Genomic DNA, 24284 nt, shown 5'->3' with positions numbered 1-24284 from the left:
CACGCGGGCGGGCACAGCACGCAATTTTAACCACTGAGATTTTTTCACAGTCCCCACACCCCCACCCCCAATTCTTTTTCTTAATGAACACCCAACTGATTTTTGATATTGAGAATCACAACACTGGGGGGGGGCTAGTAAGAAAAACATTAATATTTTGAGAGTAGTGAGGTTCAACGTGGGATGGAAATCAGTGTGACTTACAAAGCAATTCTGATAACCAGGTCTTACACAGGGTCTTACAAGTAGCAGGTACATTTGCATTTTCAGTGTTGATGCAAACCAAGCATTCTTTTCTCTGCTGAGAATGCATTAGACTGCCAAAATAAGAAGGGCAGATGCATACAATATTTGTGGTGTTATCTTTCCTACTGGTTTATTCTATGCGCAAACCCTAAATGAATGAATGAACGAATGCATGCATACATACATACATACATACAAGAACATGTAAGAACACTGGCGCACCTGACAAGAAAATCAGGCCTATCCTGTTAATTAACCCAGGGCTTCCATGTGCTTTCTTACAGTTTAAAAACTCGTCAAGGCTGTTGGCAGACGTCTACGTCCAGGAGAAGAGGAGGCATTAGTTAAGGTCAGACCTTTCTTTGTTCACTATCTCAGGCAATGACATCACCTGATAACATTTTCTTTTGTACAACCAATCAGGTCTCCTCCATAGTAACCATCATCACTACTGAGAGTGACTAAGACAACTACCAGTAAAGAAGCAGTTCAGGACCACAAGATGCACACGTGTTTTAAGTTACAAAGTATCTGGAGACCTGCATGAAAGTTCTGTACAGCTAAACTGTAGAACAGGATATAAGCTCTGTAGCTCGGGACTATACACTTTAAATCAATCATTCTGTGCCATCTGGTCCATTTAGCTACCACCTATCTATGATAAACGGAGACACAAGACACTTCCATATATACAGGACAAGGCTGCTTTAGGCACGGTCTTCCTCAGTATCCAACACACTACCTGAAGCTGTGACTGTGGTTAACATAGAGCTAACACTCAAGTATTATCTTGAATGAACACTACTACTGTGAACGTTTAGGAATGAGATCTGAGTTTTCACCCACCTGAATGATCCTGAGCAAAGTGCAGGACCACTGGGTCTCATGTACGGAGCAGATGGTTACACCAGGTTCTCAGAGCCTTTCAGGCTTTACCTGCCCCCGGAATGCTTGAAATCCTTGGCATCTTCAAGTACAGAAACATCTGTGCCCCATTTAGTGGACACAGGCCCACCCACACTTCCTGTACACAGTCTCTATTACCATAAAACGATTATGAAGATGCCCCAAAGGGTCACAACATACATTCATTACTGTGTTTATGTTAATGGCTCAAAACCCTGGATCGCTGTATTGAATTTAGTTTCTAAATGTAAAAATTCCTTATTGGTTCTAATCAATAAAAGCAGGTGGCCTTTAAAATTGGCTTTGAATACTGGTACATTCTTTACGACTTACACACAGTCTGTATTTCAGACTCCTATTTACCAGTAAAACCAAAGATTTACCCCATTACTGCCTGTCATGTCAGTCCTAAAAGGGCTATGACACCAAGTACTGGACTTCCCATTACATTTAAACTTCAGATAATCAACAAATGATTTTTAGTCCATGTATATCCCATGTAATATCTGAGGCACATAAAAAATACTCGTTGGCAAATGGATCTTTGTTTTCTCTGATTACAAAGCCCCGTTTCCAAGGAAACAATTTTAAAAAATAGATTAAGCATCACATGCAATTTAGGTTTTTCTTTGATTCTGAAGGAAATTGGGTCTTCCAGCAGCTGAGCATCACCTCACTCTAGTCCACCACAGCCCACCACACTTAACAAATACTGGAAATGAATTGTAAGATAACAGACTGTCCATCTGGCCTGAGCTCTTGGCTCTAATGACCACTCTGCTTCTGAGAGGAAGCTTAAAGACATCCAATGCGCAATTAGCAGTCAGGGAGGAGGACCCTCTAACCCACATTCCGCCCAGGCTCAGCATGGCCTTCCCATCCTAGTGTTCACACTTGTTTATTTCTGCCTTCCACATATAGTTTGGGAGAGTTTTTATTGTCCTCACGTCCACCCATTACCTTTCCCATACACACAGCACATCACGCAAATACAGTGTTTCGCTCCTGAGAACAAAAATTAATTTGTTCTCTATTCATTCATCTTGAGACAGGATCTCATGTGTCCTAGGCTGACATCAAATTCCTGATCCTCCTGCCTCTACTTCCCAAGCGATGGAACTAGAGACGCGCACCACCATGACCAGCTAATCCTGTCTTCTAAACATCAAATGGTTGTAGATCACTACACACAGACGGTGAGATGGCACTTCTGAATCATACTGATCCTGTGATAAACGCGGAGTTCTCTTTTTTCCTTTTAAATAAAATCCTATTAACTGTTCTGTCTCTAGTTTAAACATGAAATATATAGAAGCCCCAAATTCCTTACTTTTTGCAACCTTGGATTCTTTGTCGTAAGACCTCACTAGGCATTTGATACAATTTCTAGACATTTTTTTGTGGATGTTAGTTATTATTTCTATGCAATATGGCTATAGAGATATTATAAAAATTTAAAAATACCAGATATATACAGGTTAGTAAATGCCTGGGGTTTGGTTTGGTTTGGTTTTTTGAGACAGGGTTTCTCTGTGTAGTTTTGGTCCCTGTTCTGGATCTCACTCTTTAGACCAGGCTGGCCTCGAACTCACAGAGATCCGTCTGGCTCTGCCTCCCGAGTGCTGAGGTTAAAGGCGTGCACCCCCACTGCCTGGTGCTTTTTACCAAGAGATAATTCTCTTAAGTCACCAGACAGCGCTCCCACTGCTTCAATCATCTGCAACTTCTACTCCGGGTGCTCTTCAAAGAAAATGTCTCAAAGGTAGCAAATCTTCATTTTGTTTTGAAAAGGTAACACTTGAAGACATTTGGTAACTAAGTCTCAGTAACAAGGTAAGTTGTGGCTCAGCCCTTTCTTAGGACATTGGCAAAGCTGTATCACAGAAACTGTCAGAGGCAAGTCCCAACACAAAGCAGTTTTGCAACACAAAAATCTCCCAAATCAATCAGATCATCATCATCAAGCTCCTGAGCCCAAATTCAACAGAACTGTTTTTAAACTTGAAGCATGTTTTAGCATCTACGATTTACCTCGTGTTAATTTGGACAAATGTGGCCTTTTTCTGTCCCCCGCTTCCCTGGCCCCGGAATAATCAGAAACACCACAGTTCATTAACAATGGCCATTTTCTCCCTCACCCTCAACCACATTGCTGGCAGTATACATTCTTCCTTTAAGAGGAGAATAATACCACTAAATGTGGCGGCACACACCTGACAGTCCAGCACTCGGGAGATGGAGGCAGGGGGTCAAAAGATGAAGTCCAGCCTGGGCTACATGGAACCCTATCACACAAAAAGGAAAAAGAATTGGGATAATTTCAAGTGTTCACTGCTTGTTTGCTGCTTTCAATGAGTGGTACAATCCAAACAGAACTAGATTTAAACAGGTCCTTCTAAAACCAACATTTAGTCAATAGTTCAAATTAAATGCACAATATCCTCAACATTTTTGCAACAATAAATGGGCGAAACAGGCAAGAATTCAAGAATCATTCAAGAAAATTTTAAGAAAACAAACAAACAATACACACACACACACACACACACACACACACACGTATGTATCTAGCTTGTGACGTTACTTCACGTGTACACAAGCATGTCAGAGACACAATTTCGGGCAGTGGAAAGGACAGCTACTCAACTAGAGAACTGGCCCATAGGCCTTTTCAGGCCTCTGGGCACTTGGGAGGGTAAACTCACTTATGTCTTTGTCTACAGAGAAAGGAATTATGACCTTATAAGGAATCCGCCATACAGATCAAGGCACACCAGCTGTTGATGCAACATGCTTCACACACAATCACCTAACTGTGTCAGAAAATCAGACTCTTGAACCTCATGACTACAAAAATTAAAGCCAATGGTCCAGACCCATTCTCCTAAACTCAAGGCAAAGGGTGAAATCCATGACTAAAGCGTGTCTAAAGAAGTTATTAAGAAAAACTTGTGCTATGAGGTATGTGGCATGCGGTGGTCTGAATTAAAGTGGCCCCATTGGCCCACAGGGAGTGGCACTATTAGGAGGCGTGGCCTTGCTGGAGTGGGTGTGGCCTTGTTGGAGGAAGTGTGTCACTAGGGGCGGGCTTTGAGGTCTCAGAGGCTCAAGCCAGGCTCAGTGTTTCACTCACTCTTCCTGCTATCTTTGGCTCCAAATGCAGAACTCTCAGCTACCTCTCCAGCACCAAGTCTGCTTGTGTGCCTCCCTGCTTCCTGCCCTGAGGACGACAATGAAGCAAACCTCTGAGCCTGTAAGCCAAGCCCAAGAAATGGTTTCCTTTATAAGAGCTGCGGAGGTCAAGGTGTCTCTTCACAGCAATAAAACCCAAACTAAAACATGCATAAATGAAAATTTACAAAGATAGAAACTAAATAATTGGGGTGACAATCTTTTACCAACATACCACAAATTATCTTGGACGATTTTAAAAAGCCAAGCACAATGAAGCCAGCAAGTGAAACTCATGATTACTATTCAGCCTCAGCCCTGCAGTGTCCCAGGAACTCTAATAGGCCTAGGGGTTACACTGTCACCAACTAACTCCTGAGGAACTCCCACTCGACCTAAAGACAATAGACCTATAAACAGTCAATTTAAGATAACAAATGACATTTTAGAAACACACAGGACTGGCTGACAGGCAAAAATGTTTGCTGTGCAAGCTTGGGGATCTGGGTTTGGATTCTCAGCACACACTTAAAAATCCAGGTGTGGCAGATAAAATCCCAGCACTGGAGAGGCAGGCAGAGCCCTGGGGCTTGCCGGCCAGGCAGTTAATAATTAGTGAGGAGCATGAGGTTCAGTGATAGCCCTGTCTCAAAAGATAATGTAGACTCATGCAGCAAGACACCTGGCCTCCACAGTCACATAATCAATCAATCAATCAATCAATCAATCAATCAATCAATCAATATCTCTCTCTCTCTCTCTCTCTCTCTCACACACACACACACACACACACACACACACACACACACACGCATACACACACACACGGAAATATTCCAGTTAATAATTAGTGAGCACAAGGGTCAGTGAGAGCCTTTGTCTCAAAAGATAATGTAGACTCATACAGGAAGACACCTGGCCTCCACAATCACACAGACACAGACACACACATGGAAATACTCCACTCCTCTCCTCAGTCATTCTTTCCAGCTTCTCAGCACTATTAGCTTCCCAAATAGGAAACTCCATCCTTCTGTCGCTGTTGAGTCCATGGGAATCCGAATCCCCCATTTCTGTTTAAAGTATCTTTCAGAAGTCTGTAATTAAGAAACAACACTGAAATCCAAACTCTAGTTTACACGGATTGCCTGTCACACGTCAGACAGGCAATAACAGAGAAAGGGACCGGCCTGCGCTCAGAAAAGGATTTTCAAATTAACAAAGGGCAATCATTATTACATTAACGACAGAACTAAATAAAAGAAGAAAACCACAGAGAATTAGAAAATGTGAAATTTGGGGCCGAGGAGAAGGGTTCCATGGGTGAGCGTGTTGGCCGCTGGAGCTGACAACCTGGGGTCACGCCCAGCACCTTGGTAGAAAGCAGATGCTGTGGTACATCGAGTCATCCTAGGCTTCCTGAGACAAGGTGAGAGACAGGACAGGAGAAGACGCTCCCAGGCCAGCTTGCCTGGGTCCACTGTGGAGAGAGAGACTGCTTCAGCTGAGAGCTGACTCCCAGAAAATGGGGTCCTCGGACCTCCTTGTGTCTCTGACTGCCCAAGACTCTCTCACACACTTAATAAAGTAAAAAAATCAAATAAATAACAAAACATGAAATCCAAACACGTCGAGACATTCTGCCAAGCTGAACAGTTACGTGCCCACTGTATAAAAGTCGGAGGGGAGGGTAAGACCGAAGAACACAGGTTATAAAAAGTAACAAGCTGCTGTGACACCATTCCCAATCAGAGAGAGAGCAGCGTGACTCAATTGACTTGAAACTCAAAAAGGCTTGAACTTGGATTTCTGTATTATTATTTTTTTAAAAAAAGGATATCCCAATAGTAATACAATTCTTTTTGTTTCTAGTTGAAGAATATATTCTATTACATGTAACAACCGAGAAAAGAACTGTCTCTAGCCATCGGCACAAGCGTTGCTGCGTGCATATACTTTCCTCTTCTCTACAACCGTTACTAATCTCATCCTTTACTTCCTACCTGATAGTTCAGAGTCAAGGAAACATTAATAATACAGAAACAACTGCAACACAGACATGGGGATGCTTCTGTGCAGGGAAGCAGGAGGAGGAGCTTATCAAAGCCTAGCCTTTAAAGTGGGCCTTGAAGAGGAGCAGTGTTCTGTAACAGGAGGGACTGAGTGAAGAGGAATACGACATATAAAGGCAGGGAACGGTGAACAGCTGCTGTGCACATCTGGAACCAGCCAAGTCTCCCGGTATGACTGGGGTGATGACTGGGTCAACAGAGCTGGGAACCACACAGCAGGGTCTAACTAGAGGGCCACTAATTCCTGAGATGCCGAGTCAGAAGCACCTAATCTTTGAGAGGTGTAGGGTGTTTCGTGAAGGGAGTCTCAGGGTCTTAAATGATGTTCGTTCCAAGTGAAGGTTTTCCAGATATGGAGAGCAGCAAGGAGCCAATGTTTTGCAACCAACTGTCCACGACTGTTAAATCTGATCAATTCAAAAATGTCATCTTTTGCCATCAGGACGTCAAATTTCGATTTTTTTAACCACGATCCTTGTGCTTGCCTCCAAACAATTTTGCTTCTCAAATCTGTTCTGTCATTTACAATACATTAGGAAACTAATTGTGAAATTTTTACAGGAATGAATCTAAAATGTGAGTAAACATGCCAAGGAAACACCTAAGCTGAAAAAGAGGCTTCTGGAGTTTTGACAGGAAGAGTTTGGCTCCTGAAAACGCTTTTCTGCCAGTTTCCTGGTTTTCTACTCTGTTTGACATGGTTCAGGAAACTGGATGAACAACAGCCCCAGGCTAGCCCAGAAAGCACCAGACAGCTCTTAACCTTTCCTCTGGCCCTGCTGGGGCTTCATTCTTTCCCATTCCAGGAAGACTCAGTCCACGCATGGCACTCCTCAAGACTGCGGGGACCGGCTCTCGCTGTGTAGTCCGTCCTAGTGGCCCCCGAACTTGCTCTGTAGACCAGGCTGGCCTACAACTCACAAAGATCGGACAGTCTCTGCCTGCCAAGTGGATGGTATCAAAACCGTGTGCCACTATGGCCCGCCAAGACTGGCATTTAATGACTTCCAACATAAAAATCGCATTATGGTACACTTCTTTTATACCTATAATTTTTTTAAGTGATATTACATAGAAAAAAACAAACAGAACAAAACAAAACCCTACATGTTCTGAGATCCCAAGGACACGTATATAAGCAGCTATCAATGTAAAAAGGTTGCAGCCAACTACCTAACCTTTTCTCTCTCCCCACCACATCCCCACTTCCGCAGCTGCCCTCTTGATTCCAAAGCCCACAATTCCTGTATTATCGCTGGCTTTCAAGGATGACCTCCAGCTTCTTCTTGTATGTATTTGCAGTTTCGGCTAAATAAACATCTGTCAAGAACCCTAAAACCTGTCTAAATTCCCTCAACTCTGGGGGCACACACTACACGAGACTAGCGGCTGTTGGCAAATGCCCAGTAGGAGTGTGGCCCAAGAACCTTGTCAACAGTTTTCACTCATTTCAGGACAGGTAACTCCTCCAGATTCTTGGGGAACCAGGTTCTTGGGGAACCACGCAATCTGAATTAACCATGCTACCCAGCTTACTACGCATCAAGGAAGGAGGCAGGGGGAAGTCCATATACCTGAATGGAGAGCCTAACTCACCAGCCCTTGGCTCCACTTAGGAACATCTTCAGCGGCAACTCTTAAGAACGGAAACAAGGGCGGCAAAACCCCCGAGGTCTGAAAGCACACACCCAGAATTCCCCTCTAGTTTGTCAGGGAAAAATAGAAACAGCTGGAAATGATATACCCCTTTAATAAAGGGAACAAGCAAGGGAGAGAGGCGAACACACAATACTGGTTCTTGGAAGCCAGAAGCACCTGAGGAGCAAGCACCCTCACAGAAAAGGAAACCCAGACAGGAGCAGGGAGTGTGCAGACTCAGGGCTCCCCAGTCTCTTTCCAGCAGAGTCCCACCCACCAGGACTGACCAGCAACCTCTCTCCCCCTCCCCCCCCTCTTTCCTCTCTCTCTCTCTCTCTCTCTCTCTCTCTCTCTCTCTCTCTCTCTCTCTCTCTCACACACACACACACACACACACACACACACACACACTCCCCTCATGTCTCTCTCTGTACCCCTCTTTTTATTTTTTAGACAGAGTATCATGTAGCCCAGTCTGGCTTTGAACTCCTGATCTTGTCTCCCCGTTAAAAACAATAAAAAAAAACAAAACAAAAAAAAAACAAACACGTATTTAATTTTAAAAAAAAAACTGTCTTCCACTCAAAATCTAGTTTGAAAAAACAAATCAGAAAACGTCATATGAAAATCTACTAAAATACCTTGAAATGTCTCCACAATCTTATTTTGCCTACAATGCAGCATTATACATTATTAGTTCCACACAGACATCTCCATCAAAGTTTAGATGTTACAACATCTGTAGTTGCCTGTTCTAAAAAACAAGAGCAAACCACATTATTCCATTCTAGGGCATGACTCTCCCTCCGGCACTCTGGGCTCACAGTTGCTTAGGGATCTATAAGGATTCTCTTCCTAGTACTATTTGCTCCTTAGATCAGCCCATCTTTCTGTTTACAGAGGCAGTCAATTCTCCTTGCAGAAAGGGTTCCATGTATAAAGCACATAGCAGCCATAACCAAATCTGCTCATTTGTGTCCTTTGGCTAACACATGGGTCAACTCAAAAGTTAAAAAAAGAGAAACAGGAGTTGTTGAGAAACTCTCATTCCAAGCACACTACTGCTTCTAAGCGATGGGATAAGTATTTTACTTTTATTTTATGTATACTAGTGCCTGCATGTATGTCTGTGCAACACACATGTGCCTGGTACCCGAAGAGCCCAGAAGACGCTATCAGAACCCCTGGTTCTGGAGTTACTGACATTTGTGAGCCACCATGTGGATCCTTGGGATTGAACCTGGGTCCTCTGGAAGAGAAGCCAGAGCCCTTAACAGTGGAGTAGAACCATATGTCTTATAGCATCAGAAGCCAATGGATACAAGCTCAACACTAGATACAAGACACTCACTCAAAGTCACACAGAATCTCCCAGGCATAAATAGGCACCATGCCAAGAGCAAGTGTTAGAAAAATTAACATCCTCTACTCTCAGACTGAACAGCTCCTGGAAGCGTCAAACAGGTATACCATTTAAAAAAGTGCTAGGGGATTTCGAGACAGTAGCGGAAAGACTTGTAAATAGTCAGGAAACTATATACAGAACCAAGAAGGAAAAAAAAAATTCCAAAACACCTGACTCTGGGAAGTTGGAAGGAAATTGGAATAGGTTACAAGTCACTGCACTTCTTTATATTTCATAATTATAAAGGGCATGGTCAGGCCGGGCGTTGGTGGCGCACGCCTTTAATCCCAGCACTCGGGAGGCAGAGGCAGGCGGATCTCTGTGAGTTCGAGGCCAGCCTGGGCTACCAAGTGAGCTCCAGGAAAGGCGCAAAGCTACACAGAGAAACCCTGTCTCGAAAAACCAAAAAAAAAAAAAAAAAAAAAAAAAGGGCATGGTCATAAGTAAAGACAAGCATCTACAATTAAAGATTCACAGCCGGGCGGCGGTGGCGCACACCTTTAATCCCAGCACTCGGGAGGCAGAGGCAGGCGGATCTCTGTGAGTTCGAGGCCAGCCTGGTCTCCAAAGCGAGTTCCAGGAAAGACGCAAAGCTACACAGCAAAACCCTGTCTTGAAAAAAAAAAATAATAAATTCACATGGAGGGATTATTTAACAGAGAGGAAAGCCAACATATTCCAAATAAGGGACTAGCCACAGGATAGATCGTACTAATCTGCATCAAGGAGAAAACTGAAACAGAGGGGAAAGCATGTCAGGTTTTCTAAAGCAATAGAATCACACTTTATTACTTCAAGGAGGTTAAAACATATACAGTTTAAACAGCAAAATAATTACATTTTAAAGCTAGCTGTTTATCAGACACAGAATAAGAGACTTTTCTTTAAAATCTTTTTTATCTTCTGTGTATAGATGGTTTTGTCTCCATGTAGTCCGTGTACCAGTGTGTGCCTGGTGGCTGTGGAGGGCAGAAGAATAGGAGGGCGTCAGACCCCCTAGAATTAGTGTTAGAGGAGGTTCTGAGCCACCTCGTGGGTGCTGGCAATCAAACCTGGGTCCTCTGGAAGAGTGGTCAGTGCTCTTAACCACAGAGCCATCTCTCCAGCCTGATTTTCTTTTGCTTTTACATTATCTTCCAAACATGATATAATTCGTGCTGTTTCACTTTTAGGTAGTCAGAAGCTAGTAAGTCACTGCATCTGTAGATAACTGTGTGTGGTTATGTGCATTTTCACGTGTCTAGAGGTATACATGCACCTGTGTGTGCGTGCACAGGGAAGTCGGATGTCGGCCTCAAGGTGTCTTCCTCTTGTTCTCTATTTATGAGGGCAGGGTCACTCACTGAAACCACAGCTCGCTGATTCCACTTCTCTAGCTAGCCGGCTAGCTCCCGGTCTCCATCACTCAAGGATGGGACCAGAAGTGTGCTCCCATGCTCACCTGGCATTTAGTGGGTGCTGGAGATCCGAACTCCTGTCCCTGTATGTCCAACACTTGACTCACTCATCTCCCCAGCCTTGAGAATAACCCTTGAAAACAATAAATGACCCTTTTCATCTTCTTCTAGACTATCTCACGCACAAATTCCACAGAACGCACTCATGTGACTGTCTCAGAACAGTGGGTTACAGGTAAAAAACTGGTATACGGCGATTCATTTTACTCAGTTATTTTCAATTTCCTTTTTCTGGTCAGAGTAACTGGAAGTACTGAGGTGTCATGAGAAGAAAGCTCTAAAACATTACTACAGTATTAAGGATGGCAACAATCCACTGTTCCTCATAATAAGGACTTAGGAATTTGAACTTTAAGTAGAATGGGCTTGAAATCAGAAAGGGGGAAAAATAAACCCATAAGTTGTCCACAGAATATCTCTGCAAAAGAAATGTTCAGGTTAGCTGGGCGGTGGTGGCGCACGCCTTTAATCCCAGCACTCGGGAGGCAGAGGCAGGCGGATCTCTGTGAGTTCGAGGCCAGCCTGGTCTCCAAAGCGAGTTCCAGGAAAGGCGCAAAGCTACACAGAGAAACCCTGTCTCGAAAAAACAAAACAAAACAAAACAAAACAAAAAAAAAAAAGAAATGTTCAGGCATAACTGCATTACTACTCCTTTATGCTTCCATAGAAGCAAGTTATTTGACCCAAAGTAACATGATTTGTGTATCTAAGACACTAGAGATTGCAAACAGACACAGGGACTAACAGGTGACAGGTCTGGGGTATCCACGCATTGAAATTTATTCAGCTGGAGTTTTGACAAAATTCTAAGTTTGTTTAGAGCCAAGATCCACAATGCTCTTTTATTTTAAATATCAAGAATCCCCTTAGCCGTCCTACATCATTTTCTACTCAGGGGCAGCCACAAACTAGGCTTTCTAATCTATTAACTGTTCATTGTAGTACTTATTCTTTTAGTACTTATTCTGCTTTCAGATCTTAAATACTGCCCCCCACTCCTACCCCCATCAGCATATTTGTGAAAGGCTAGGCTAGTTACCAACCTGGGATGCTACTGTGAGGGATGCTACTGTGAGGCCGTGGACATCCTGGAAGGACTTTCGGTCGCTGAGAGTGTGCCCTTGAAGGAGATATTGGAGCCTGCCCATTCCCTGCTTCTGGGCTGCCCTGGGGTTATCTCGTCCTCTATCTACCACATGCTTCTGCCACAAGATGCCTTACCACAGGCCCAGAACACTGGGGCAAGGCAATCACGAACCCAAATCTCTGAAATCAGGAGCCCACATCAGCCTCTCCTCCGTCAACTGACTTATTTGGGGGGGGGGGGGTAATATCCCCACAAGGACGTCAAGATGACTGACAGAAACTATCATCATCTTTGCAAATAATTCTGACAGCGCGGCCTCCCTGCATTACCAGTCTGGGGTTCCACATATTCCTTTCACCAACACTTTCCCCCAACTCCCCACACAAGCAGGGATGATTCCTAAATCTCTGATCTAACCGATACAAGAGCAATATAACTCAAAAACAACAAATTAGGCTTTATACTTGAACCAAAATGTCCATTATTGGAATTAACAAATTGTGGTATAGCTATATAAATGACGTCCTCATCAGCAATAAGAAACAAACAAACTATTAATAGATACAACATGGATGGATTTCAAAATAATCAGACTGAGTGAAAGCCAGCCTACAAAGGAGCATGTACTGCGTGATTCTACGTACACAGAGTTGTAGAAATGTCCAATGAATCTGTGGGGACAGATCAGTGGTTACGCTAGGAAAGTGGCAGGGGCTGATGGGAAGGGGTGTGGTAGAAAGAGACAGAAAGACATTTTTATGGGAGAGACAACACATACTGACTGCAGTGATTTTACAGAGAGAGCCATAAATCAGAACTCGAAACTGCCACTTTAAACAAGACGATGTTGACTGCCCAGTATTAGACCTTAAAAGAGCAGTAAGAAAAATTTTACATGTGACTTTTTAAAAAGACAACCAGAGTAAATCAAAGGTACAAACAGACATCAGCGTGTGCCTTTCTAACCATGGATTTCACTGGAGAAGATCTGACAAAGACCGACCCCCCACACACACTTTGGGGGGGACACACACAAAGCAGAATCTTCAAGTCTTTCCCTTTGAGCCAGAGAACCCTCCCATGCTAGACAGCAGGCACACGAACAGCTGAATGAGGGGCGGCCAGGATCTGCACGCACTCCCTAAGGACTGTATCTTGGTCAGCTGTGGGCCTCAAGATTTTCAGCTTCCCCAGAAAACAGGCTTCTGTAATCTGGATGGATGGAGGGGTCACAGAGCTACACCCAGAGCCTTTGGGGAACTCTGAAATGTAAACTGAGTAGCTATGAGGCTATCCTATCACCGGTTTAGAATTCAGCTTGGTGCGTACACTAAGGGCCGCCCCTCATTCATCTGTTAGTGAGCCTGCCATGTAGCATAGGAGAGTTCTCCAACTCAAGGAGAAAGTCTTGAAGATCCTGATTTGTGTGTGTTCAAAAGGGGAGGGGGGGTCAGATCTTCTACAGTGAAATCCAGTTAGACAGCCACACACTGATGTCTGTGTCTTTGATTTAGCTTGCTCGTCTTATTTCTTTTTAAAATCATAATGTAAAATTTTTCGTGCTGCTTCATTAAGGTCTAACACTGTGCAGTAAACATCATGTTGTTGGAAATGGCAATCTTGAGTTCTGATGTAAGGCTATCGCAGCTTTTTCCAACACTTTGATTTGGATGGTATGGATTTCTTTTTTTCCTCTAAATTTTTAAGCAACTCACTATTCACGTTTTTTTTTTAGTGTACACTTGACAGGGAGCCGAATTAATGCTAGTTACACACAACTTCTGATGAAGTGAGACAACTTAGGTTTTCAATGAATCTATTTGTCTTCACAAACCAAACAGGGCTTGTCACAGTTGAAAAAAAAAATCAAGGATACAAAGTTAGAAGACAGAGTTAACAAAATTTGGAAATTAAAGGTTGGGGGGAAAAAACAGGGGGTCTAAGTTTAATAAGGCTTCTGAAAGCTAAACTTAAAAGAGAAAATTAATTTAAAAAAGACTTGCCTCTTTTCACTTTTCTGGGAGGCGACACAGAAACCCAAGTGTTTCATCCACTCAAAGTCACTAGGGTTTCAGTGGCAAAGACAAGAAAGAACTTAAACGTGGAATCCACGGAAATCACAGAGGGAAAAGCCAAGTGGACATTCTCGTTGTGGACGCACAGAGGAATATATCCTGACAAAACACCGAAAACGCTTCAGCAAGAAAACAAAGGGACGGAGACATCAGGTGGGTCCGCGTGCTCCACATACACAGAAAGACTGGTGTTCGAACTCAAAGGCATCCCAACCCAACCATTACCCCAATCTGCTGTGTGGACAGGGGACTGGCTGACCTCGGGTTCTAACACCGGACCTGGAGTCTGACGCTGAGAGGCCCGTTTTCCTCAGCATGCACACCCTCTCTGCTCTTTCACTAAATGGCCATCCTTGTTTGGCGTCTTCTCCGTACGCACTGGGCCCTTCTCCCTCCATGTTTCTCGGTCATGGTATTAGTTGTTTTGAGTTTACAAACTACCCAAATGACAATAAATTGGACCTACACAGGATAATGTCCCAAAATAAAAGGTTTTAAAGAAAAATAATCAATACTTAAAATATTAATCCTTAAAACCCTTTAAAAAAATGTATGGAATTTAAAATAGTTAGACAAACAAGAACACAATATGCCAATTACTGAAAGTGGGTAATTTCTAGAGTTTTTTTCCCCCCCAAGTATCTTGAGAGTGATGACTTACATGTTAAATTTATATCATCACTTGATGCTTGAAATTAATGCTGCGTGTATAAAATGAGCATTCAGTAGAATTGATAGACGTGGTCTTTCCTGACCTGAAGGCAGGTGGAAGAATAACCATATTACCGTACCTTTAAACTTTAACAGACGGTGTCCCCGTACTTCCTCCCGATGCCCACAGTGACTGAACAGGAGCTCATGGACTAACACTTCACTTGCTGTTCAACAGCCGTCAACAGGAGAACCTGTAGCCCACAGCAGCTCCACCAGCAGTCCTATCCACAATCGGGAACTCTCAATTATAAGCCGTAACATAGGCTTCCAAGTGTGGTCCTTCACGCCATGCAAGGTACCAGTGGGATAGGTTATATATAGACCCAGGAAGCACCTTTCAACATTAGCCCAAATGAAAGACAACGATGGCCCAGGCCAAAAATAAAATTAGTTATTTAAAATATATATATTTTTTCCCAATAACTTGTTCTCTTTTTCATTTTTATTAATTCTTTGAGAGTTGAGTTTCATACACGTTTTGATTAAAAATACAAATCTTAACTATAATTACTTTTTAGAATCAAAATGAAGTCTCTTAAGAATGAATACACCACACTGTTTACAAACGGAAAATACGTCCCCTATAGAAGGTAAATTCTACCTACTGTCCTAGTGATATTCAATGAAAAGGACTCTACCAGTAGCAAAACAGACTGTCCTTCGAAGCAAAAGAAGCAGAGTTAAAAAGTCAAAGATAAAACAGGCTTTAGAAATTCTCAATTTTCTGCACGCTTGTTATTTCTACCTTACCAAAGGATAGATACCCAATCAATATGTAACAAATTCTGATCGAACATCTGTTATCTCCAAGCCTATACATCTTCAATGAACCCATGTCTCAACTTTCCCATAGTATCTCCTCCAAATGAAAACCCTTACAGAAAGGGGATCTATAACGTAAGAAGCGGATCACTTCGGCTCGAGAGATGGCTCCGTAGTTAGGAGCCCTCTGCTGCCCTTCTGAAGGACCTGGGTTCTGTTCCCAGCACCCATTATCCGATGGCTCACAACTGCCTGTAACAACAGCTTAATGGGATCCAACTGCTCCCCGGCCTCCAGCACACACATGGGGCACATACACTTAGGCAAGCACACACAAAAAAATACGTGTAAGTAAGAAGAGAAATAAATCTTAAGGACAAAACCAGTAAGCGTATAGCCAAGAATAGAAAATCAGAGAAACTGAGGATAGGCAGATTAATGAAGAATGGCAGGTGCTGAGCTTTGAATGATCGGCATACTTCCACCAGAAGACCCAGAGTTTTCTCAGGTTAGATGAAACACGTGTATGAAGTCATAGAAAGGGGAACCAGGGGAACAGCCAGACTATACAACTGTCTCCAATGGACAGTCAACAGTGCTACGCATACAGCGCGGCTCTCAACTCCAGAAAACAGAATGCGTTTGATGTTCTTCTTATGAATAGCACCCCCCACGACTGTACAAACTAGTGACCCTGGTTAGGAGCAGATTAAGGCTGACTGATGAGATCAGTGCTCCTTGAAGGTGGTCTATGAAATAGAAGCAAACACCGAACACGTGTGGATAGAACAGGTTCTATCCATATTCTCACATTAAAGCAGTGGAGAAATCCCAAGTGGAAAAACTGCATAAACAGTACATCTTAGATTTCAGCTCTGCCTGCTTCCTCAAACCCTTAATATTTCTAAGAGCTAGGGTTTCCAAACACACTTTAGAAAACACTGGGTTACTCAACTGACGTAAGGACTCCAGAATAAGTTGTATATGATTAAAAAAGAAAAGAGGAACTATTAAATGTGTTGGTGAGTAAGTGATGCCAACCAGATAAGGTATTTTCTTAAAAAAAGAAAGAAAGAAAGAAAGAAAAAGAAAAAGGGCAACAAATTTCAACACAAATATGAAAAGTAGATTACAGTAAATAAACTGAGAAACTTTGAGAACAAGACTGTTAGTCTCCGTAGCAGGAGAACGTCCTAGGTTAATAAACCGAACAGATCTACACTGCTAACAATACAATTATTGTAAAAGCTCCTTTTAAGTTAAATGGTCAAATCCTTTCTAACATTCACTTTTCAGAAAACATAACATTTTATTCGTAAATGTACCCGGTCTGTCCCGCAGTCATACCAGTTTTCAGTGAAGAGTATAATCTCAGATTTCACAGTGTAAGCAGGCAGTGGTCCATTCAAAAGTATGCTCCTTGTCTCTGGAGGCCCAGGTGACAGCAGCATTAATTCAAAACCAGAATCCCAGAATGCTGGAAACCACAGTGTTAGAAGTTACTCTACTTACAAACAGCAAATAATTTTCTTACCAAAGAAGTCATTTAATGAAAATCATGTATTCTTCAGTTAACATTGTTTTTGGGAAATTCAATAGACAACAGCTTTAAGAGACTATAGGGAGGAGTCTTCCCACTCTGCCAAAAATACTAATTTAGATTTCCATAGTCATTAGTAAATTATACCCCGTGACTCCTAACTGTTCCCTAAGGCTCAACCAATAAGCTATGTTTTAAAAATAAAAACAAGTTTTCAGAAGTCTTGAGGTGGGCTTTGAAGCCACTTTCATTTTAAAGCATGTACTCTTTATACACTGACATACATAAAACAACTGCATCTTAAGGCTGATTTTAATCAGGAAGGTTATTAAAGGCAGTTAGTCCATATATAGTATGTAACAGTTAAAGCAGCCTTAACACCAGATGAAATGGATCTTACCTAGCTACACAAATTATTAACGTGGGAGTGAAACATCACTAACTTTTGTTCTGGTGTCCAGTTGGTAAGTTATCAATCTAGCATCATTAATATCCTGGAAAGATCATCAGTACTATGGTAAAGCTACTTTTGAAGTAGCTCTTTGCTAAATGGTATTTAAAAGGGTGACTATTTATCTACTTGTTTATGTCCATTATTTTTTAGGATTTTCCCCGCTAACAATAAGACAAGAGGTAGACTGAAGCCTAAAGACACAAAACTATGATGACACAACACTAGTCACTTTTAGAAAAAGACACCTGTGTTCAAGTCCTTTGAAGGTGGCAGACATTTAGGCATGAACATAAGAAAGAACACTGTCTGGGAATTGACATGCTTAACAAGTAACCACAGATAGATCTTCTGAAAGATGACTCTGCATACACAGTTAAGAGAGGATTTTTCCATCTATCAGTTTTTACAACTGCCACAAAAACTACCCAAGCCAACAAATCAAACTTTTCTACACAGTCAAAACTATTTACAAACATAAAGTCAGCTATGTTCAAAATATATCAATGATTTCCTCCTGAACCATGAAAGGATTTTTAACAATGTTACAATTCCACCTAACTTACAAATTCAGTATCATTCTTTTTCAAAAACGCAGACTGGTAGGCCCCACCCAAAATCTGCTGAATCAGAATTGCCAGGGCAATGCCAAGGGACCTGTGCTTTGAGTAACTGCCCCAGGTAATCGCACCAACAGTTGAGAACCACCACCTTTTTTGTGTGTGTGAGAGATTTATAACAAGGTTTTGGATTTCATGAACTAAAGTCTCCTCACTGGGGACCAATTTAAACTTCTAAATTCCCCTGCTCAACAAATTAATATTCTAAAAAAGTTTAGATAACATACCTGTGGCAGAAAAACAAGCGCATAAAACATTACAGGATTTGAAAGGAACTTCTTTACTCTAACAAATTTTATTTTTAATTAAATTATTGCAAAACAGCAAGGTCACCGGAAACAGGATTTTTTAAAAAAATATAAATTTATAATATTTTACAGATCTTCATATTCACTCACTCATTGTCAGGCAAATCAGGGTATCTGTGAATTGTTTATATTACTCCAAGCATAAGCAATAATTAAACTATAAAGTTAAGCCTAAGTGAATTTACTTTTATTATTATATTATTAAATGTATACTGATCAGAAACTGACCTTTTGTATATTATGAATATGAATATAATGTGAATATTCATAAACTTATACAAACACATATAGTGAGAAGAGAGTGAGTGAGCAGAACTCGGGGGACACCTCTGGATAATCTGGAGTCCAGGTCTGGCTGATTTATCTGTTAGCTACATGAACTGAACCTAGATAAATCACCTTGACTACGGGGTGGGGAGGAGTGGGGGGTGGTTGTGGTGGGGTGTACAACTGTCTAATAACTCATTTTGAAAAATTACTTGTTATGAGAATCATGAGGCACAGCATGTTAAAAAAACCACACTATGAGTATTTCCTAGTCACTGTTATAAAGCATGAACCAGGGTGAAGCCTGAAGAGCTACTAGGAAGCATCTGCCATACAACAGAGTATCAGAAGAAAAATAAAAAAAAATCTATGCCACATACACAACCGAGACTACAGAGTCAATTTTTCAGGGACTATTAAATATTGAGCAGTACTGAGTATCTCCTATGCTACAAATATTAAACGTAAGAATTCAGTTTAACACTCAAGAGGTAGAAGCAGGTGGAACTATGACTTCAGGGCTAGCCTGGTCTATATGATGAGTTCCAGTCCAGCCAAGGCTACATAGTAAGAATCTGACATTTAAAAAAAAAAAAAAGGATTCCACCTATTTACCTAATGTGCCATTTATTAACACTCATTTCTAGTATAAGGATATTGACAGTGAACAGGTTATGAGTTTCTGAGTTGTCAAAATGGTCATTTAATTTTGTTATTCCATTTTCATTGGCAATTTCTGTAACAAAAACTTTAATAAGGCAGTGTATTTGGTGTGTGTTTAAGTAACATTTCTAAAAGCTAAGAAATGGTCACTTTTTTTTTTCAAAATGTTCCTTGTGTATCATTTTCCTAGCAATGTTACCTCAGAGTCTGTAAATCCCCAAATAAGCTATTAATAGCACCTTTCTATAAGACACTTACCAGAAAATCATTTTCCCTCCCAAATCATCAAGCAAATATTTTTACATGAGCTGCAGAAACGTAAGTTTTAAGTCTCTGCTTCCTGATCCTTACTCTTCCTGTTTTCTCATATTAATTACAAATTCCATTAAGAGATGAAAATACCGCTTTAAACTTTGTATGTATAAAATATAGGAAAAATTGGCAAATGTTGTTTGATGTTCAATGTTATAATAGTTTTACTGAGTGACAAATCCTTGAACTCTTTCCACATAAGCGATTGTTCCATTCAAATGAAGTTAGCATGTTTGCCCAGGGAAGTTAGTCAACTGAATCCCCAAATAAAGGATTTTATCAAAACACATTTAGCAAAGTATTAATTATTCTGCATGCATCAAGTTCATGGTTTTAAATGTACAAGGTTACCAGGGCCATATTCTATGGCTCCAGGAGGCCTTGTAGCAGTGAAGGCATAAATAATCTATCATCTCAAACGGATTTTTTTTATTTAATTATAGCTTAATACTTATCTACAGCTCAACATCTGATGTTTTACAGTAGTCAGAAGAACTCACAAATGTTGAATTAAAATTTAAATGCAGATAAAACAGCAATAATAGCTTGTGGTCTGTAATTAAAAATCCGTCTTAGGTAATACCCGTGTTAATTTACCCATTATTTAAAAGCTTACATCCTTTTCTCTCGTGTTCCACGGATGACAGTAAAAAAATTATCCTCTGCCTGAAGAGACAGTGTACCCTAAAAATCTGGATTTGAGAAAGGAGAGAGGACTATGTGCAGAGAGAGCAGGGAAATCTCATCTGCTCAGCTGTCACGACAGCATCTCCCCCCCCCCAAGCCTGAAAATTTCCATTTATTTTTATGAGATGCATCTGAGAGGAGCTGTACGCAGAAACCACTTTTTCCAACATGGTCTTGATTAAACTTCGAATATAAGTACTCCTGTTTTCAAAGTGCTCATTCGTATTATCTTAAGGCAAGTAAATTATAAGCCCCGGTGAAACCACGGAAGGCAGGTAAACCAAGATAACGAATGGAAAAGAATTACCGTATCACAGTCAGGCCAGAAAAATAATTTTACCACATTTTCAGTGTTTATTTTATAACCTGTTCATAGCTCAGCAGTTAAAAAAAAAAGAAGAAGAAGAAGAAAAAAAAAGTCAAAGCACTACCATGCTGGTAGGTACTGGAATTTGCTGGAATGTCTCAACACAGTGGACAACATTGCTGCAATGCCCCCTTTGCTCGGTCGATCCAGATCATCAATAATATCCTCTTAGTCTATTATCAACACGAGTCAAAACTAGTGTAGTTCCGCACCTCATCTTAGAAGGCTACGTAAGGTCTCTGAGCCTCAACTAAAAACAAAACACCATGGCTTCCCACCCAGCTGTTGAAATCCCTCTCAAGGTCTAGAAATTACAGAATGCAGAAAGAAAAAAAAATGAAGACAAATCCCCCTTCCTTCTAAACGGGCATACGGGGGAGGACAACTGCCGTAGGAAGAAGCCATACTCTTCATTTTCACCATGTGATGGGGGTGGGGGTGGGGGGTTAACAAAATTTTAAATCAAAGGTGGCGCTCCGTCCTCATCTCACCCGAATGTGACTCACTTTTGCAGACTATATGGTAGAAAATAACAGTTACTTTTCAAAGATCTTTTGCAGTTACACCCAAGCCAAAATCAGGACAGAGATCCACCCTTAATGACAGCAATTTAACTGTCTTATCCAAAGCAAGGTAAAAAACTAAAACAGCTTCCCTGAAAAAACATGGCTTAAAAGGCCCATTTCATACACTAGCTTTCAAAAGCTCCCAATAAGGGGAAAAAAAAAATTTCTATTTGCCCTCACCAGGAGGGGGGAAAAGAGGGATTGGGGTGGGGGTGCTGGACGCAGCACACAAGTACAAAAGGCAGATTCTCCTCCTCCAATCCCTCTTTAATTCTCCCAATCCGTCCCCGCCACACACAAGGACAGGGAGTCTCCCTAGGGAAGGCTGGTGGCAGAGCAAGTGAAGGCTCTCCATTCACTCACATGGGCCACCATCCAAAGGGATGCCCTAGGAGCGCTTTATACAAACCAGGCCCTTACAAGTACTTATTATTATAAAATACACCTACGCTGAGCAAGAATCTTATTTTAAAGTAAAGACTGTCCTCAGGTGGGGGAGGTGAAATACAACAAAGCCTTCCATGTTGAAAGGCAGACAGTCCAGACGTGCATATACCTACACACGTATGAAAAAAAAAATCCATATAACTAATTTATCAGGAACAGCAATCGATACCAACAGGAGCCATTAGATTATTAATAAACCCAGAAAAGTAGCATGCCCAGCAGCCAAAGGTGGCTGTCTGCGGCGCTCGAACCCACAGGAAGGGTAAAAATCAGCCCACCGCGGAGGTTCGCGTCCTCCGCGGTCCTGCAGACCCCTGTCCCCATGCTCTCCCTCGGGGTCCTCTCGCCGCCAACAGCAAAAAGCACTCCCAACGCCAGAGTCCCGCAGTAAACTGGTGAATGAAATGCGCACAGACACCGACCTAGGCAGAGACCGAAGCGCAGACCCAGGGGTCGCTAACTAGCTAAGCCACAAAATTCTCTTGCAAGATGAAACAGAGAGGAACCCCCGCCCTCTCCACCCCACTACCCCCCCCGCAATTGGAATGCCACCCTCCTTCTTACTGACCCTTTCCGGGGACCCGAGGACAGCGCGGAGATTATTGGTTTTGTTTTTGTTTTTTTTTTTTTCTTTTAAACTAAGTACATAAACATAAATCGGAAGCAACCGTGAACATCCTGGGGGGCCAGACGCAAGACCTGAAGACAGAGTCCAGGCGGCTCTCCAACTCCCCGGGAGTCACCGTCCTGGGTGACACGCATCTATCACACCACCCACCTCCGGAGGGCCGACGCACGAACCCTCACCTTGCGCCTCCAGCACCTCTTAGGGGGGCCCAAGCCAGGGATTAAACGGGTGACCCTCCCGGGGCGCGGGGAAGAGGGAGTGCCGGGCACGGCTGCCCTCAAGGTCACCAGCACCCGCCGGGGTGGGGGCGACCGGTATCTGGATGGGCTGTGGCGGCAGCCGAGGGAGGCAGCCCCGCGAAGTAGGAGAGCCGCGCGGGGTGGAGACCGAGAAGCCACCGGGACAGCGGCGGCGGCGACTCCAAGCTGGAGCCGGCGCCGAGGCGCGCGCGCGCGGGGGAAGAGGAAGATCTTTCTCACCTTTACGGGTCTCCTAGCAGGAGCGAACCCCGGCGGCTCCGGGCAACTTCGCGGGGACCCGCCGCGCTCCACCCCGCGCGCCCAGCTGTCAGGACCCCCGCCGCGCCCTGCGCGCTCCGCCCGGCCTCCCCCGCAGGTGGCCGCCACTCACCTCGCCCGCAGCGGGAACCATTTTTCCGAGGGGGGAAGAATCAAGGAAGGATAGGCGGGAGGGTCGGAGGAGGGGGGGGGGGGAAGAGGTGGAGGCGAGGAGATTGCAGGGGGGTGGTCTCGGGACGTGCTCGCAAACCGGCTCGCTGGGCTCGGGGCGCCACGCGGAGGTGCGGCTGCACCTCGAGGAGGAGGAGGAGGAGGAGGAGGCGGCCGCCGCGGAGCCCGGAGACTCTCGGCGTCCAGCAGCCGGGGCTCCCTACTCACGCTGCACCGCGAGGAGGCGGCGGAGGAGGAGGAGGAGGAGGAGGAGGAGGCGGCGCCCGGTCCGGCCCCCGCCCAGAGCCCGGCGATCGCCGAGTGGCCGCTCGCGTCCCCGCAGGACCCGCCTCCTCGGCTCCGCAAAGCCGCGCTGCTCAGGGCGCGCCGCGCTCGGCACACAGCAGCAGCTCTGCCGGCCCCGCGCCGTCGTCCGCTGCAGCAGCAGCAACAGCAGCAGCAGCAGCAACAGCCAGCAGCAGCGGGCGGGGTGCAGCCCCGGGGCGGGGTCCGGGGGACACCGGGAAGCAGACGGCTGGAGCACGAGGGGGGCTGCGGCCAGCTCCCGGGGGGCAAGGGGGCCCCGTGTGCACCGGGGTGACCCGCGGGATCGTTTCCGAGCAGGCAGTGGGTCTCGGGGGTCGGGGGGTTGGGGGGGGAGAGGAAGGTGGACGCTCACCCGTTCCACTCCGACGCTCCCCTTGGGCTCCACACCTCCACGCCTTCCCGCTCCACGCTGGCGGCGCAGCTGCCTCCCCGCTGCCTCTGCCACCGCCGCCGCCGCCGCCGATGCTCGCGCGGCCGCCGCTGCCGCCTTGGCTGGGCGCGGTCACGTGACGCGGCCCGCGGGGAGCCTGAGGGCGGGCGGGCGGGCGGGCGCGCGCGCAGGGGTGCGCGCACGGAGCGGAGGTTTTTTTTTTTTTTTGAGCCCGGCTGGGCCCGGGGACTGGCGCTTCGCTCCCCCGCCCCGACCTCCCCGAGAGGGGCGTTTCAAGGGGGTGGATCCACCGAGCGCGCCCCCCACCCCACCCCACCCCGCCCCGCCCCGGGGCCGGCGATTGCGCGCGCGCGCGCGCGTGTGCGCGGTGCCGAAAGGGTGGCCGGAGTGCAAGGCGGGCGGCTCGCGCCTCCGCTGCGCGCCCCTCCCTCTCTCTTCCTTTCTAACCCCCCCCACCCCTGCGCGCCGGGCTCGCCCGCTGCCCCCGCCCCCCCCTCCTGCGCGTCTCC

General features: G+C 44.4%; 1 protein-coding gene and 1 long non-coding RNA gene across 7 annotated transcripts in view; one reads left to right on the top strand and one right to left on the bottom strand.

Moving 5' to 3' along the window:
• The window catches only part of Atp2b1 (ATPase plasma membrane Ca2+ transporting 1), a 112614-nt gene extending 88736 nt beyond the window's left edge, over positions 1-23878 (bottom strand). For 3 of the 6 annotated variants that reach the window (XM_076554676.1, XM_076554677.1, XM_076554673.1), the window contains exon 1: positions 23737-23878. The gene's annotated coding sequence lies outside the window, so the exon portion shown is untranslated. Of the gene's footprint in view, positions 1-22868; positions 22904-23019; positions 23304-23736 lie in introns of those variants that run through there. The other 3 variants (XM_076554678.1, XM_076554675.1, XM_076554674.1) reach the window with 2 other exon arrangements.
• On the top strand, positions 527-4114 carry LOC143269436 (uncharacterized). The gene is made up of 2 exons (XR_013045857.1): positions 527-595; positions 3876-4114. It is a non-coding gene; the product is annotated as an uncharacterized LOC143269436 (long non-coding RNA).
• Positions 23879-24284: the final 406 nt, after the last annotated feature.

This window comes from Peromyscus maniculatus, chromosome 18, assembly GCF_049852395.1.
Source record: "Peromyscus maniculatus bairdii isolate BWxNUB_F1_BW_parent chromosome 18, HU_Pman_BW_mat_3.1, whole genome shotgun sequence".
Lineage (NCBI taxonomy): Eukaryota > Metazoa > Chordata > Mammalia > Rodentia > Cricetidae > Peromyscus > Peromyscus maniculatus.
Note: the sequence above shows the minus strand (reverse complement) of the source record. Positions and strands in the feature narration are given on the sequence as shown.